This window comes from Bos indicus x Bos taurus, chromosome 23 (genome assembly GCF_003369695.1).
Source record: "Bos indicus x Bos taurus breed Angus x Brahman F1 hybrid chromosome 23, Bos_hybrid_MaternalHap_v2.0, whole genome shotgun sequence".
NCBI classification, from domain to species: domain Eukaryota; kingdom Metazoa; phylum Chordata; class Mammalia; order Artiodactyla; family Bovidae; genus Bos; species Bos indicus x Bos taurus.
Genome location: NC_040098.1, coordinates 817,992 through 833,484, shown reverse-complemented (window position 1 = coordinate 833,484; position 15,493 = coordinate 817,992). Strand labels below are relative to the sequence as shown.

The following is a 15,493-nucleotide window of genomic DNA, read 5'->3' as shown; positions in this document are numbered from 1 at the left end:
CTGCATATCTGAGGTTATTGATATTTCTCCCAGCAATCTTAATTCCAACCTGTGCTTCATCCAGCCCAGCATTTCACATGTTGTACTCTGCATTTAAGTTAAATAAACGGTGAAAATATATAGCCTTGACTAACTCCTTTTGCAACTTAACCCAGTCCATTGTTCCATGTTCGATTCCAACTGTTGCTTCTTGATGTGCATACATATTTCTCAGGAGACCCATATGATGGTCTGGTATTCCCATCTGTTAAGAATTTTCCACAGTTTGTTTGTGATCCATGCAGTCAAAGGCTTTGGCATAGTCAATAAAGCAGAAGTAGGTGTTTTTTTTTTTTTTTTTTTTCTGGAACTCTCTTGCTTTTTCGAGGATTCAACACATGTTGGCAATTTGACCTCTTGTTCCTCTGTCTTTCCTAAATCCAGTTTGAACATCTGAAAGTTTTCAGTTCACATACTGTGGAAGGCTGGCCTGGAGAATTTTGAGCATGGCTTTGCTAGGTTGTGAGATTAATGTGATTGAACGGTAGTTTGAATATTTTTTGGCATTGCCTTTATTTGGGGTTGGAATGAAAACGGACATTTTCTAGTCCTATGGCAATTGCTGAGTTGTCCAAATCGCTGGCATATGAGTGCAGCACTTTAACAGAGTCATCTTTTTGGATTTGAAATAGCTCAACTGGAATTCCATCACCTCACTAGCTTTGTCCATAGTGTTGCTTGACTTCGCATTCTAGGATGTCTGGCTCTAGGTGAGTGACCACACCATCATGATTATCTGGGTCATGAAGATCGTTTGTGTATAGTTCTTCTGTGTATTCTTGCCACCTCTTCTTAATATCTTTTGACTCTGTTAGGTCTATAATATTTCTGTCCTTTATTGTGACCATCTTTGCATGAAATATTCCCTTGGTATCTCTAATTTTCTTGAAGAGATCTCTAGTCTTTCCCATTCTATTATTTTCCTCTATTTCTTTGCATTCATTACTGAGGAAGGCTTTGTTATCTCTCCTTGCTATCCTTTGGAACTCCGCATTCAAATAGGTATATCTTTCCTTTTCTCCTTTGCCTTTACCTTCTTTTATTTTCTCAGTTATTTGTAAGGTCTCCTTAGGTAACCATTTTTCCTTTTTTTGCATTTTTTTTGGGGGGGATGATCTTGGTCACTGCCTCCTGTACAATGTCATGAACCTCTGTCCATAATTCTTCAGGCATTCTGTCTATCAGATCTAATCCTTTGAATCTATTTGTCACTTTCACTATACAATCATAAGGGATTTGATTTAGATCATACCTGAATGATCCTGTGGTTTTCTCTACTTTCTTTTTTTTTTTTAATTTAATTTTTTAATTTTTTAACTTTACAATATTGTATTGGTTTTGCCATATATGAACATGAATCTGCCACAGGTATACTTTCTTCTATTTAATAATTTTTTTAATTAAAATTAAAATTTAATTTAAATTTATAATTTAAGATTTTTTTTTTTTTTTGGCTTTATACAGTCAACAAAATCAAGACTGGAAGCTGACTGTTACTCAGATCATGAACTACTTATTGCCAAGCTGAGACTATTGAGTAGTAATTAAAAGAATGGAAAATCTTCTTACACCAGGTGTGGGAAATATATAACAAATAAGTTCACTGGGACAAAAACATTGGGTTGACTTTATTCTTGATTGGCTGTAGTACCATAAAGATTCTAAAGTTATTTTTCCATCATTATGTTGCATCATTATGATATTTAAAATGAAATTTGGTCTAATAATATCTTTACCTGTAGATATTCTTTTAAAATTTTGTGGAAAATTCCAGTGTATTAATTAAAGCAAGAATTAGTCTTAGATGCATTCCAATTTGAAGACTCCATGATAAATTCAACTGGAAGGGATGAAATGTCCCATAATCTCACCCTTAACAGGGAGAAGATGCTATCCACTCAGTGATTGTAATACATTTTTCAGGAGGTCATTTCTTACGTTTAAAGCATGACAAAAAAATTACAGCAAAATCTGAAATCAATTAGTCTGTCCATGTTAATGTGAGTGTGAGAAGAGCTAAACATTCAAATTCTATTTCTCATTTTGATGTTAGTAGGGAATAAGTTGTGAAAAACTTCCCTAGGAAATGGCTAGTTGATATCTATCTATGTTTCTATGAATATGGCGGATTTGCTGGTCATTTTGATACATTTCCTGATATGATAAACTATTTTTTTCCCTGTGTGCCATGGAACTCCTTTCAAATAATCTATATTTTATATAAAAATGAACCTCTGAATAATCAGAAGACTCAGTAGAGAAAAAGGACAGGCTGACAGATGAAATAAACTGAAAAAATAAGGCAGCATTTGGCCTCTGTCATCAAACTGGATGAAAAATAATTTCAAGTGTTTATGAGTAACTTCAAATCATCCTTAGATTCTGAACAAACCTCCACAAGGTAAGACTAAAAGAAAATAATGAGAACCAGCCTCACAGTTGTATGACTTTCTTTATGTAAGAAATTAAATTACCTTGAAGTCAAACAAACTTAAATTCAGTTCTAGATATATCACTCAGAAATCTGTGATTTTGGTAAAATGAATGATATGTTCTGAGTGTTAAATTCCTCAATGATAAAATGGCAATCGCATTTCTTGTTATTGTAAATATTAAATATGATACATTAGACTATGAGTGGAGTGCATGATTGGAATCTACTGTAGCAGTTTTGAGCAATAGAGTGATGTCATCAGAATAAAACTGAAAAGACAAATTTGAGCTGATTTAGGAGAACCAATTTTTAGAGAATAAACACACACAAAAAAAAACTTGGTAGGAGGGTACTGCAGTAGAACAGGAAGAAATTAAGAAGGGAATGAAAAATTAGTGATATATTTTGAAAGTAGAGTCAACAGGATTTAACAAAGTTTTATGAGAGTATCAAGTGCAGAGGACTGCAATTTTTTTGTCAGGACAATAGCATAGAAAATGATATTATTTAATGAGATAAATAAAGAATGCTTCTTTAAATTTTGTATAGGAACTGCTTCTGTTTTTATGGAAAAGTTAAAAGCTAATTTTATAAATACTAAATTGTCAATCAACTGGATGTCAAAAACTAGAGACGTTGCATACATAAATTTGAAAATTAAGGGAGAGAGAGGGGCTGGAGACACAAAATTAGACTGCTGCAGCATTTATTGGTCAGGAAAAGGTAAATATCCACCTAAAGACCTAAGATGTATCAGTGAGGTCTGAGACAATTCAAGACAGCGATCTTCTACTCATAGTTTAGTCTACTCACACTGATTATGTAAATTACCTTAAGAGAGTCACAGGTATTACACATTTGTGACTTTATAAATGGTGCTTCTTTTCATGGAATTCTCTCCCCTTTTCTTTTTATTTTTTTATTCTCTCATTAAAAACAACAGCAACAACAGCTGAAGCATTGCTTCCTTTGGGAAGTCTTCTCTGATTCTAGTTTGATATACACCTGTGATGTGACTGTTAGCACTTTGTGAATATTCAGTTAATGGCTGGAATTGCCTGATTCCTCATTATGTGTCATAGCATTGAGGGTAGTGTTCTATGGCTTATTCAAGCTGGTAATTAAAATATCCATGGCACATTGGACCCAAAACATACTCCATTCACATTCTTCTAATGAATGGATAAATAAAAATTTAAACATTTAACTCTTTACTCGCTTGTTTTGTAGGTAAACTGCTTATTATATGTGAATTCAGCTCTTGTAAGAACTAGATGGAACCAAGGAACAATTTATCTTACTTTGTCCTCTCAGGCCTCAAAAAGAATCCAAAGGAGCAAAAAGTACTTTTTGTCATGTTCCTGGTCTTTTACATTTTGACTGTACTGGGCAACTTTCTCATTATCATTACTGTAACTGTCAGTAAGACTCTGAACTCACCAATGTACTTTTTTCTTGCTAGCTTAGCGTTTATGGATGTCACTTATTCTTCTTCTACTACCCCCAGATTGATTTCAGACTTGTTCTTTGTGGGAGTGGGGGGAACATATCTCTTAAATCTTGCATGACTCAGCTGTTTGCAGAGCACATTTTTGCTGGATCAGGGGTCTTCCTTCCACTGGTGATGGCCTATGACTGCTATGTGGCCATCTGCAAGCCTTTGCATTATTTGGTGATCATGAGGCAAAGGCTATGTGTTGTGCTGCTGGTGGTGTCCTGGGTTGGAGGTTGTCTACAGTCAGTAATTCAACTTTGTACTGTTTATGGGCTCCCATTCTGTGGTCCCAATATCATTGATCACTATATGCGTTACATGTACCCATTATTGAAACTCGTCTGCACTGACACCTATGTCAGTGACCTTTTAGTTGCATTCAATGGAGGACTGATCTGCACTCTTGGGTTTTTGCTCTTACTCCTCTCCTATGGAGTCATCCTGCTCTATCTGAAGAACCTGAGTCAGAAAGGGAGGCAGAAATCCCTCCAGACATGTGGTTCCCACATCACTGTGGTTGTCTGCTTCTTTGTTTCCTGTATTTTCATGTATGTAAGACCTGTTAGGCAATGGCACCCCATTCCAGTACTCTTGCCTGGAAAATCCCATGGATGGAGGAGCGCGGTGGGCTACAGTCCATGGGGTCGTTAAGAGTTGGACATGACTAAGTGACTTCACTTTCACTTTTCACTTTCATGCATTGGAGAAGGAAATGGCAACCCACTCCAGTGTTCTTGCCTGGTGAATCCCAGGGACAGGGGAGCCTGATGGGCTGCCGTCTCTGGGGTTGCACAGAGTCAGACACGACCAAAGTGACTTAGCAGCAGCAGCAGCAGCAGCATCAAGACCTGCTAAAACATTCCCCACTGATAAACTATTGGTGTATTTTATACAATCATAATGCCCATGCTGAACCCATTAATTTACAGTCGAAGAAATTCTGAGTTGACTTATGCTATGAAGATGTTCTGGAGAAGAAACATTGTATCTCATATGAATTAATGCATCATTAATGCATTATCCATCATGAAGAGAGTTATTTGACATCAGGTTCCATTTCCTTTGAATGCAGAAACTATTTTAAATTTGACTCTGATTTCTCTTTCTTCTAGAAAATTATAACTATCATTAAATAATATAATCATACAGCTGTGCTATTCATAACAATTTGTTCCATGCTACAATGTAAGTTCCATAATTCTTGCTTGTCAATATACCTAGAAAATTGTAATGCTTATACAGCAAGGCATTAATATGAAATAAATGATTTATGAGAAAAATGCTATATATTTATACTGATTTTTAATCAGTTCATGTATCTATATCTTTTATACTTTTTAAGACAGTGCAATTTTTATTTCAGTTCAGTTCAGTCACTTGGTCATGTCTGACTCTTTGCGACCACGTGAATCATAGCATGCCAGACCTCCCTGTCCATCACCAACTCCGGAAGTTCACTCATACTCACATCCATTGAGTCGGTGATGTCATCCAGCCATCTCATCCTCTGTCGTCCCCTTTTCCTCCTGCCCCCAATCCCTCCCAGCATCAGAATCTTTTCCAATGAGTCAACTCTTCGCATGAGGTGGCCAAAGTACTGGAGTTTCAGCTTTAGCATCATTCCTTTCAAAGAACACCCAGGGCTGATCTCCTTTAGAATGGACTGGAATTTAAATTTCTAAATTAATAATCTTTCATTTAGATTATTGTCATTTAAGTGAACTTTTTTATTTATGTTATTTAAAATATTTAATTCTATATAGGTTTCCTTCTTTACTATATTTCAGTTGTATTATACAAAATAAACATTTTTACTTTAATATTTTTACTATTTATAAGAAAATATAGTAAAATAGATAATAATAAGAGCATAAATGAAATTCAAACTATATGGGATGCAGTGTTGAATAAATTTCCTATTTTTCTTCAGCATTTTCTAGGCCTCATACTCAGAGACTGGCCCAAATTTGTTTCTTCATTTTCATCTGAGAATAATCTATGTAAATGCAAATGTATATGCCATATGTATGTTTGTTCTTTTTTATGTACATAGCACTTTTAGTATGCAACATCTTAAAAATATCTCCATATCAATCCATATATATCTTTTAATTTTTCTCATCCTGCACAATACTCCTTATAAATATAAAATTAGTATGTTGTTTCCTCTTCATGTGGCTCATAAACTTTTTTTATGGTAAATACTTTTCCAACAAATATGTTTTTGATTTGTGCAAATATTATTGAGGGCCTGGGCTCAGTCTCTTTTCAGGGAATTAGGATTCTGCAAGCCACAGACAGAGCAAACCCTCCCCCCACCAAACTAAAAGCATACAAAAAACAGACTTATTAACAAAACTCAAAAACCTTGTTAGATGCAGTTCTAGAGATTTGGGGGAGGGGGTGGAAATACAAACATATTTATTAGGTTAATTCAAAAGTAATTGTGGTATCTGCATTGTTAACATTTGCCATTTGATATTGGAGTACATTCTTAAATGTGGTTAAATTATATGCATCATTTTAATGCACATTTTTCACTTTATGTTTTTTGCTAATGACCTATTACTTGCTCTGTATTTTACATTTTAGACTAGGGAAATGACTTAGACAAAAAGCAAATTCAAGCAATTTTCTTATTCGAGTTCAAAATGGGTGTTAAAGCAGCAGGGACCATTCACAACTCAACAATGCATCTGGCCCAGGAACTGCTAACAAACAGTTCCGGTGCAGTGGAGTGCAGTGGTGGTTCAAGAGGTTTTGCAAAGGAGATGAGAGTCTTGAAGATGAGAAGCTTAGTGGCTGACCATTGGAAGTTGACAAAGACCAATTGAAAGCAATCATCGAAGCTGATCCTCTTATAATAACATGATAATTTGCTGAAGAACTCGAAGTCAAACACTGAATGGTCATTCAGTGTTTAAAGCAAATTGGAAAGGTGAAATTGGACTAAAAAGAAGTTCCAAAGCACTTCCCAAAGCCAAACTTGCACCAAAAAAAAGGTCATGGTCACTGTTTGGTGGTCTGCTGCTGGTCTGATCCACTACAGCTTTCTGAATCCCAGTGAAATCATTACATCTAAGTATGCTCAGCAAATCAATGAAGTAAAGTGAAATGAAATTAAATGAAAGTTGCTCTGTCATGTCAGACTCTTTGCAATCCCATGGACTGTAGCCTGCTAGGCTCCTCTGTCCATGGGATTATCCAGGCAAGAATACTGGAGTGGGTTGCCATTCCCTTCTCCAGGGGATCTTCCCAATCCAGGGATTGAACCTGGGTCTTCTGCATTGCAGGCAGATTCTTTACTGTCTGAGCCACCAGGGAAGTCCCAGCAAATCAATGTGATGCCTCCAAAACTGCAATGCCTGCAGCCAGTATCAGTCAACAGAAGGGGCCTAATTCTTCTTCAGGATAATGATCAACTGCACCTCACACATACAGTTCTTCAAAAGTTGAACAAATGGGTCTACTAAGTTTTGCATCATCTGCCATGTTCAACCTGACCTTTCGCCAATTAACTACCACTACTACAAGCATATCAACAACTTTTTCAGGGAAAACACTTCCACAACCAGCAGGAGGCAGAAAATGCTTTCCAAGAGTTTATGGACCCCCCAAGCCTGGATTTTTACATACAACAATAAACAAACATATTTCTCATTGGCAAAAATGTGTTGATTGCAATAATTCCTATTTTGATTAATAAGGATATTTAAGCCTACTTATTAATATGTTAATTTAATAGTCACAGTCTGAAACCGCAGTCACGTTTGCACCAATCTGTTTTATTATGACTCATTGCAATTTCTATTTAAGACATCACTGTCCCATGTAGCATAAATTATTCCCTGTCACTTTGAGGGTAAACCCATCCCACTCAGTATTTCATCAGTAACTTTGGTACCTCTGTTTGCAAGGTGGAGTTTAACTTCAATCTGTAGTGCAAATTCTCATTGCTTTATAGGCAAGGAAGTTTCATACTGTAAAATCCCATCTTTCCTTTGCAAAACCAGACAATCTAAAGTAGTCCAGACGAGCACAAAATCCTTCAAAAGTGTTTGATAACTTGCTTCTAAAATCTGAGTTTGAAACTCCAAAATAGAGTTTGGGTTTTTGTTCCTTCTTTCTCCTTCTTTCTTCTTCTTCTTTTTTTTCTTTTTTAATGTCTACCTTCTTCATTGATTCATCCTGAGTACTTAAACAATGCCTGGCCCACAGGAGGTACTCAATATTTGTTGAATTGATTAAATAAAGTTTTGGAATTAACATACACAGACTATTATATTTAAAATTGCTATCCAGCAAAGACCTACTGTATAGCACAGGTAACTCTGCTCAACATCCTGTAGTAGCCTAAATGGGAAAATAATTTGAAAAAGGATAGATGTATGGATATGTATACCTGAATCACCTTGCTGTACACCTGAACTAACATATTGTTAACCAACTATATTCCAATACAAAATAAACATTACAAATAGAGATTTTAATTTCGTAGTTTTGTTATTTATTGACATGTTTAACCTCTTAGAAAGATTACCTTGTTTTGTCTGAAGCCCATGATCTTTGCATATACTTTAGGCTACTGTGCTATAGTTTATGTTCACATCATAAGCCAATTAAGGAGGTCAACTTAGTTCTTAAATTTATTTTTAAAATTGTGGTGAAATATACATAGCAAAATTTGCAATTTGACCATTTTAAAGTGGCACTAAGTTAATTCACATTGTTATACAAATATTACCACCATCCATCTCCAAATTTTTCCAGCTTTCCAAACTGAAATTCCACAGCCATTAGACAAAATTCTCCACTTTCACTCACTGAGCCCTAGGCAGAGCAACTACCATTCTATTTCCTGCCTATGAATTTGACTACTTTAAGTGCCTCATGTAAGGGGAATCATATCATTTTTGTTTTTTGGTGATTGCTTTTTTATCACTTATTATAATTTCTTTTTTTTTTTTTTCTTTACCCCACTAAATGTTTGAAACCCTTGTTGAAAATTATCTAAACACATATAGGAAGATTTATTTCTACACTATCTATTTTACTCCATTAGTCCACTGTCCATCTTTATTTCAACACTGGGGCTGTGATTACCATAGCTTTGTATAAAATATTTTATGATCACGAGGTATGAGACTCCTGATCTTCTTTTTATAGATTGTTTTGACAATTTGGAGTCCTTGAAATTCCATATGAACTTTAGCATGGATTTGTCTGTTTCTGCAAAAAGCGATTTTCTGATTATGATAGGGATTGCACTGAATCACTTGAGGCATTATTAATATCTTAATACTGTTGAATATCCCAGCTCATAAATGTCTTCTCGTATGTGTGTGTGTATTTTATATTTCTCTCAGCAACATTTTGTAGTTTTCAGAGTATAAAATTTTATTTTATTCTTTTTTGATGCTTTTGTAAGTGGAGTTATTTTCTTAAATTCTCCTTGGGTTGTCCATAATCAGATAGAAATTCAGTTATCATTTAATAGAAATGAGATTTCATAGAAATAATTTCATAGAAATCTCTCAACAAGTTGGTAATAGAATATGCCTTGACAAGGATCCATATATGACAGATCTACAGCTAATAATTTCCTCAACATGAAAGGTTGAAAGCTTTTCCATTAATATCTGTAATAAGACAAGAGGGCATATTCTCTCTGGTCCTTTTCAAAATAGTACTGCCATAAGAATTCCTGTGAAAATTTTAGTTTTCTAAGTATAGCTCCTGTTTTCTCTGAAGTTAGATAGTTTTATTCATTAATTTTATTTAGTTTTAGTTTCTCTAACAGTGTTTCTGATGGTAGCCACTTGCTATCCTTTCAATCTCAGCTTAAGCATCACCTTTGAAGAAAGATCATCTCTACTTTATCCATAGTAGAACTCTCTCTTATCTTTTGTCACAGTATTCTGTTTCTTATAAGCAGTGAATAAGACTGAAGCTGCTTTGTTAGGTTGTCTCATTCTTTATTGTCTGACTCTAAGAAAGAAGATCCCTGCAAGAAAAGCCTCTCACATGTTTCCCCAGGTTTCACTAGTCTCTGTGTCCTCACTCACAGGACAGTTGCTGACATGACAGAGGTGCCTTGACTTAAAAAATGATAATGATTGGATCCAAAATTAGCTATTATATCTAAAATTTTAATATATTTAATTGTTTTTTGATGTAATTTTCATATATTGAACCAAATTAAGGTGATTAAATTGAGTATTAAACAAAAGGAAAGAAAATCTTGCTATGGCAGGGGGGAAAGAAATAACAAATAGTTCACTGTGACAAAATTTTTGGTTATTTTTGATTGACTTTAGTCTCATAAAGATTCTTCTGATATTATTTATGTGACTTTGCCTATTAATATCTTTACATATAGATGCTTAAAAAAATAAAAAACTCTGGGGAAAATCCCAGTGAATTAATTAAACAAGAATCAGTCTTGGACACATTCCAATTGTAAGACTCAATGATAATTGAGGCTGAAAGGGATGAAACATCCCATGATCTACCCCCCTAACAGGGAGAAGATGTTATCCACTTAGTAACTGGGATCAATTTTTCAGCAGGTCCTTTTATAGACTTAAAGCATGACAAAAAATTTTATGAGAATGTTTTTCTTTTTTTTAATTTTTTTAATTTTATTTTATTTTTAAACTTTACATAATTGTATTAGTTTTGAATGTTTTTCAAAATCTCAGTCAATGAGTCTGGTCATGTTAATATGACAGAATGAAAAGGGCTAAACAGTCAGATGTTATTTTTCTTTTTGCAGTTAGTAGGAAAGACGTTATTTCTGAAAAGCTTCCCTGCCAAATAACTAGTTCATTTCTTCTATGTATATGTAAGATTTGCTACTCATTTTGATAAATTTCCTAAAATGGTAAACTTTTGTTTTTCTGGGTGTACACCATGGAATTCCTTTCAAATAGTCAACACAATGCATAAAAATGTGCCTCTTAATAATCTGAAGACTCCATGGAGAAAATGGGCAGATAGTCAAATGAAATAAAATGCATCCTCAAGTAATAAGGTGACCTTTTGTCCTCTGTTGTCAAACTGGGTGAAAAATAATTTCAAACCTTTACATGTAACTTAAAGTCACTCTTAGATTCTGAACAAACCTCCACAAGGTAAGATTAGCAGTAAGTAGTGGGAACCAGGCTCATAATTGTGGGACTGTCTTTATTATGTAAGAAATTTAATTACTTTGAAATCAGTCAAACTTAGATTCAATTCTAGGTATGTCCTTTAGAAATGTATGATTTTGGGAAAATGAATGAGATCTTCTAGCATTAGTTTCTTTAATTATAAAATGAGGATTACAGTTCTTGTTACTGTCAATATTGTAAACAGTAGACCATGACTGTATGATTAGAATATACTCTAGGATTTTTGAGCAGTAGAGTGATGTCATTTGGGCTGCTTCAGGAGAACCGATTGTTGAAGGCTAGAATAAACATGGAGAGACTTGGTAGGGGCCTATTGCAGTGGACCAGGAATAAATTGAGAAGTAGGGAATGATCAAATTTGTGATATATTTTCATAGTAGAGTGAATAGGATTTATTAAAGGCTTATGAGAGTAACAAATGAGTGAAGAGTACAGCAATTTTTTGTCTGAACAATAACATGGAAAAAGCATTTAATGAGATAAATAGGGAATATTTCTTTAAATTTTGTATAGAAAATGCTTATGTTTATTATGCACATTTAAAAAGTTTTTAAATACTAAATTGCCATTCACTTGGATGTCAAAATTAGAGATGTTGCATATCCAAGTTTGCAAAGTAAGAAGAGCGGTTAGGGGCTAGGGACACAAAACCACTGCTGTAGCATTTAATTGTCAGAAAAAGGGAAATATCCACCTAAAAGCCTAAGAAGTGTCAGTGAGGTCGGAGACAATTCAGGACAGGGAACTTCCATTCACAGTTTGATCTACCCACATTGATTATGTAAATTACCTCAAGTGGGCCTCAAGTATTAGACTTTTGTGACTATAAATGCTGCACTTTTTGGACTTCTCTAACTTATTTTTTTAATTAATTCAATTCTTTTTTGCACTTCAGCAAAGCTGAAGCTTTGCTTCCTCTGGAAAGTCTTCTGTCATACCTATTTGATATACTCTTGTACTATGACTCTTAGCACTATTTGAATATTCACTTAATGGCACTAATAACCTGAGTCTGAAATTGCCTGATTTCTTGTTGTGTGTCATAACATTGAGGGACAGAAACTCTGTCTTGAACTTGATAATAAAAATGTCCATGACACATTGGACATAAATAGTTGTTCTATACTCATTCTTACAACGAATGGAAAAAAAAATCTTACATTTGAGCACTTTCCCCCTTTAACTTTCCCTCCTTGTTTTGTAGGTAAGTTGCTTCTACTATATGAAGTCACCTCCTGTACACACTGAAAGTGAAAGTGAAGTCAATCAGTTGTGTCCGACTCTTTGTGACCCCACGGACTTTAGCCTACCAGGCTTCTCCGTCCATGGGATTTTCCAGACAAGAGTACTGGAGTGGGTTGCCATTTCCTTCTCCAGGGGATCTTCCCGACCCAGGGATGGAACCTGGGTCTCCCACATTGTAGGCAGATGCTTTTACCGTCTGAGCCAGGGAAGTCCTTATAATCTATACAGATTAGATGGAGTCAAAAAACAATGTAACCTACTTTGTTCTGATTTGGTCAATTGTGTTTCTGCTCTTACTCGTCTCCTATGGAGTCATCCTGCACTGTCTGAAGAATCTGAGTCAGGAAAGGAGGCGGAAAGCCCTCCAGACCTGTGGTTCCCATATCATTGTGGTTGTTTGCTTCTTTGTTCCCTGTATTTTCATATATGTAAGACCTGCTAAGACCTTCTACATTGATAAGTCATTGACCGTGTTCTATACAGTTATAACCCCCATGCTGAACCCACTAATCTACAGTCTAAGAAATTCTGAGTTAACTTATGCTATGAAGAAGCTCTGGAAAAGAAACATCATATCTCATATTAAATAAATGCATCATCCATCATGAAGGGAGTCATTTGACATCAAAGTTCCTTTTCTTAGAACACAAAAGTCATTATAAAATTTGTTCTGATTTTTCTTTCTTCAAAGAGTTTATGATAATAGTAATTAAAGATTACAATTATACAACCATGGTATAAGAGCAGTTTTCATACTTACTAGAATATAAAGACTATAATTACTTGCCCAGCAGTGTATCTAGAATGGTGTGATGCCTATATAGCAAGTAATTGATATGTAATGAATTGAGAGTAAATTTTTATATAGTTATACTGATTTTTCATCAACTTATGCATTTATATTTTTATTCTTTTTCAAGGACAGTGTAATTTTTATTCAACACCTTGTCATTTAAGTTAGCATTTTTGCTTGTACAGTTTAAAATGCATAATTGTGTATGGCTTGCCTATACCGTTTTTCATTTGCATTATACACAACATTTTTACTTTTATACTTCTACTGTTTACAATGAAACTGAAGTAAAATAGATAATAAATAGCATATGTGAAAACTAAATGCTACAAAAGTGTAGTCACTGAGTATAATCCGACTCTTTGCCACCCCATGGACTGTAGTCCACCAAGCTCCTCTGTCCATGGAATTCTACAGGCAAGAATACTGGAATGGACTGCCATTCCCTTTTCCAGGGGATCTTCCCAACCCAGGGATGGAACCTGGGTCTTCTGCATTGCAGGCAATTTCTTTCTTTCTTTTTTTCCTTAACATTCTAATTTTTTTTTTTTTTTTTACTTTACAATATTGTATTGGTTTTGCCATACCTCAACATGGATCCGCCATGGGTGTACACATGTTCCCCATCTTGAACCCCCCTCCCACCTCCCTCCCCATACCATCCCTCTGGGTCATCCCAGTGCACCAGCCCCAGGCTTCCTGTATCCTGCTCAGAACCTGGACTGGCGATTCATTTCTTATATGATATTATACATGTTTTAATGCCATTCTCCCAAATCATCCCCCCTCCCTCTCCCACAGAGTCCAAAAGACTATTCTATACATCTGTGTCTCTTTTGCTGTCTTGCATACAGGGTTGTCGTTCACTGTCTGAGCCACAAGGAGATTCAAACAATATGAGGTGAAATGTAAAATGAATTTTCTATTTTTCTCTCAGCTTCTTCCAGTCCTCATTCTCAGAGGCTGACCCTAAATTTGTTTCTTAATTATCATCTAGTAATAATCTTTGCAGATGCAAGTGTATTCTCTATATGTATATTTGTTTCTTTCTATATATGCATCACTTGCTTTAATATGCAATATCTTAAAGATATTTCCATACCAGTCCATAGGTATTTCTTAGATTTTCTCATTTTTCAAAACACTCTTTATAAGTTTATATCAAAATCAATGTCCATTCTTTTCATGAGATTCCCAAACTTTATGACAGTTGTATTTCCAATAAATGTGTTTTTGAATATGTGCAAATATAAGATCCTAGGTGTAGAATTGTTGATATTACATTCAATTCAATGGTCAGGTAGTATATGCATTTAAAATGATGATACTGATATGTATTGCCAAAATATCATTCTCTTTTTTAAAAATTAATTTTAAATGGAGGAAAATTGCTTTACAATGTTGTGTTGGTTTCTGCCATACAACAGCCCAAATCAGTCATAGTCATGCACATGTCACCTTGCCTCCTAGCTCAGTCAGTAAAGAATCTACCTGCAATGCAGGAGATTTGGGTTTGATTCCTGTGTCGGGAAGATCTCTTGGAGAAGGAAATGGCAACCCACTCCAGGATTCTTGCCTGGAGAGTCCCATCGACAGAGGCTACAGTCCAGGGGTTGCAAGAGTCAGACACAACTTAGTGACTGAAACAGCACCACCTCCATCTTGAGCCTCCCTCTCCTCCCCCAACTCCACCCATGTAGGTCACCACAGAGTGCCAAGCTGGGCTCCCTGTGTTATATAGCAACTTCCCACAGTTATCTATTTTACACAAGGTAGTGTATATATGCTGATGCTGCTTTGTCTGTTTATCTCACTCTTTCCTTCCCCTACTGCGTCCATGAGTCCCATCTCTATCTCTGCATCTCCATTTTTTCCCCGAAAATAGATTCATCAACACCATTTTTCTAGATTCCATACAGATACATTAATATACTATATTTGTTTTTCTCTTTTTGACTTACTTCACTCCAAACTACTTCTCTTGAGGTTGTACTAACAGCTACTGTGTCTGTGCTTAGCTGCTCAGCTGTGTCCTACTCTTTGCAACTCCATGGAGTGTAGCCTGCCAGGCTTCTCTGTTCTTGGGATTTTTCAGGCAAGAATACTGGAATGGGTTGCCATTTTCTCCTCCAGGGGATCTTCCTGACTTAGGAACCGAACCCATGTCTCCTGTGTCTATTTTACTCACTGAGCCATTGAAGAAGAGCCACTAACAGCTATTGTCCTGTCCATAGTCCATGTGAATTTGTTTGACAACATTCTCAACAAACAGTACCTGATAAATATATGTATCACATTTGATTAAAGTTATTTTT

General features: G+C 35.4%; 1 pseudogene; it reads left to right on the top strand.

Annotated features, from left to right (window-relative positions):
- Positions 1-3,747: 3,747 nt before the first annotated feature.
- Positions 3,748-12,975, top strand: LOC113881238 (annotated as a pseudogene).
- The last annotated feature ends 2,518 nt before the right edge of the window (positions 12,976-15,493 follow it).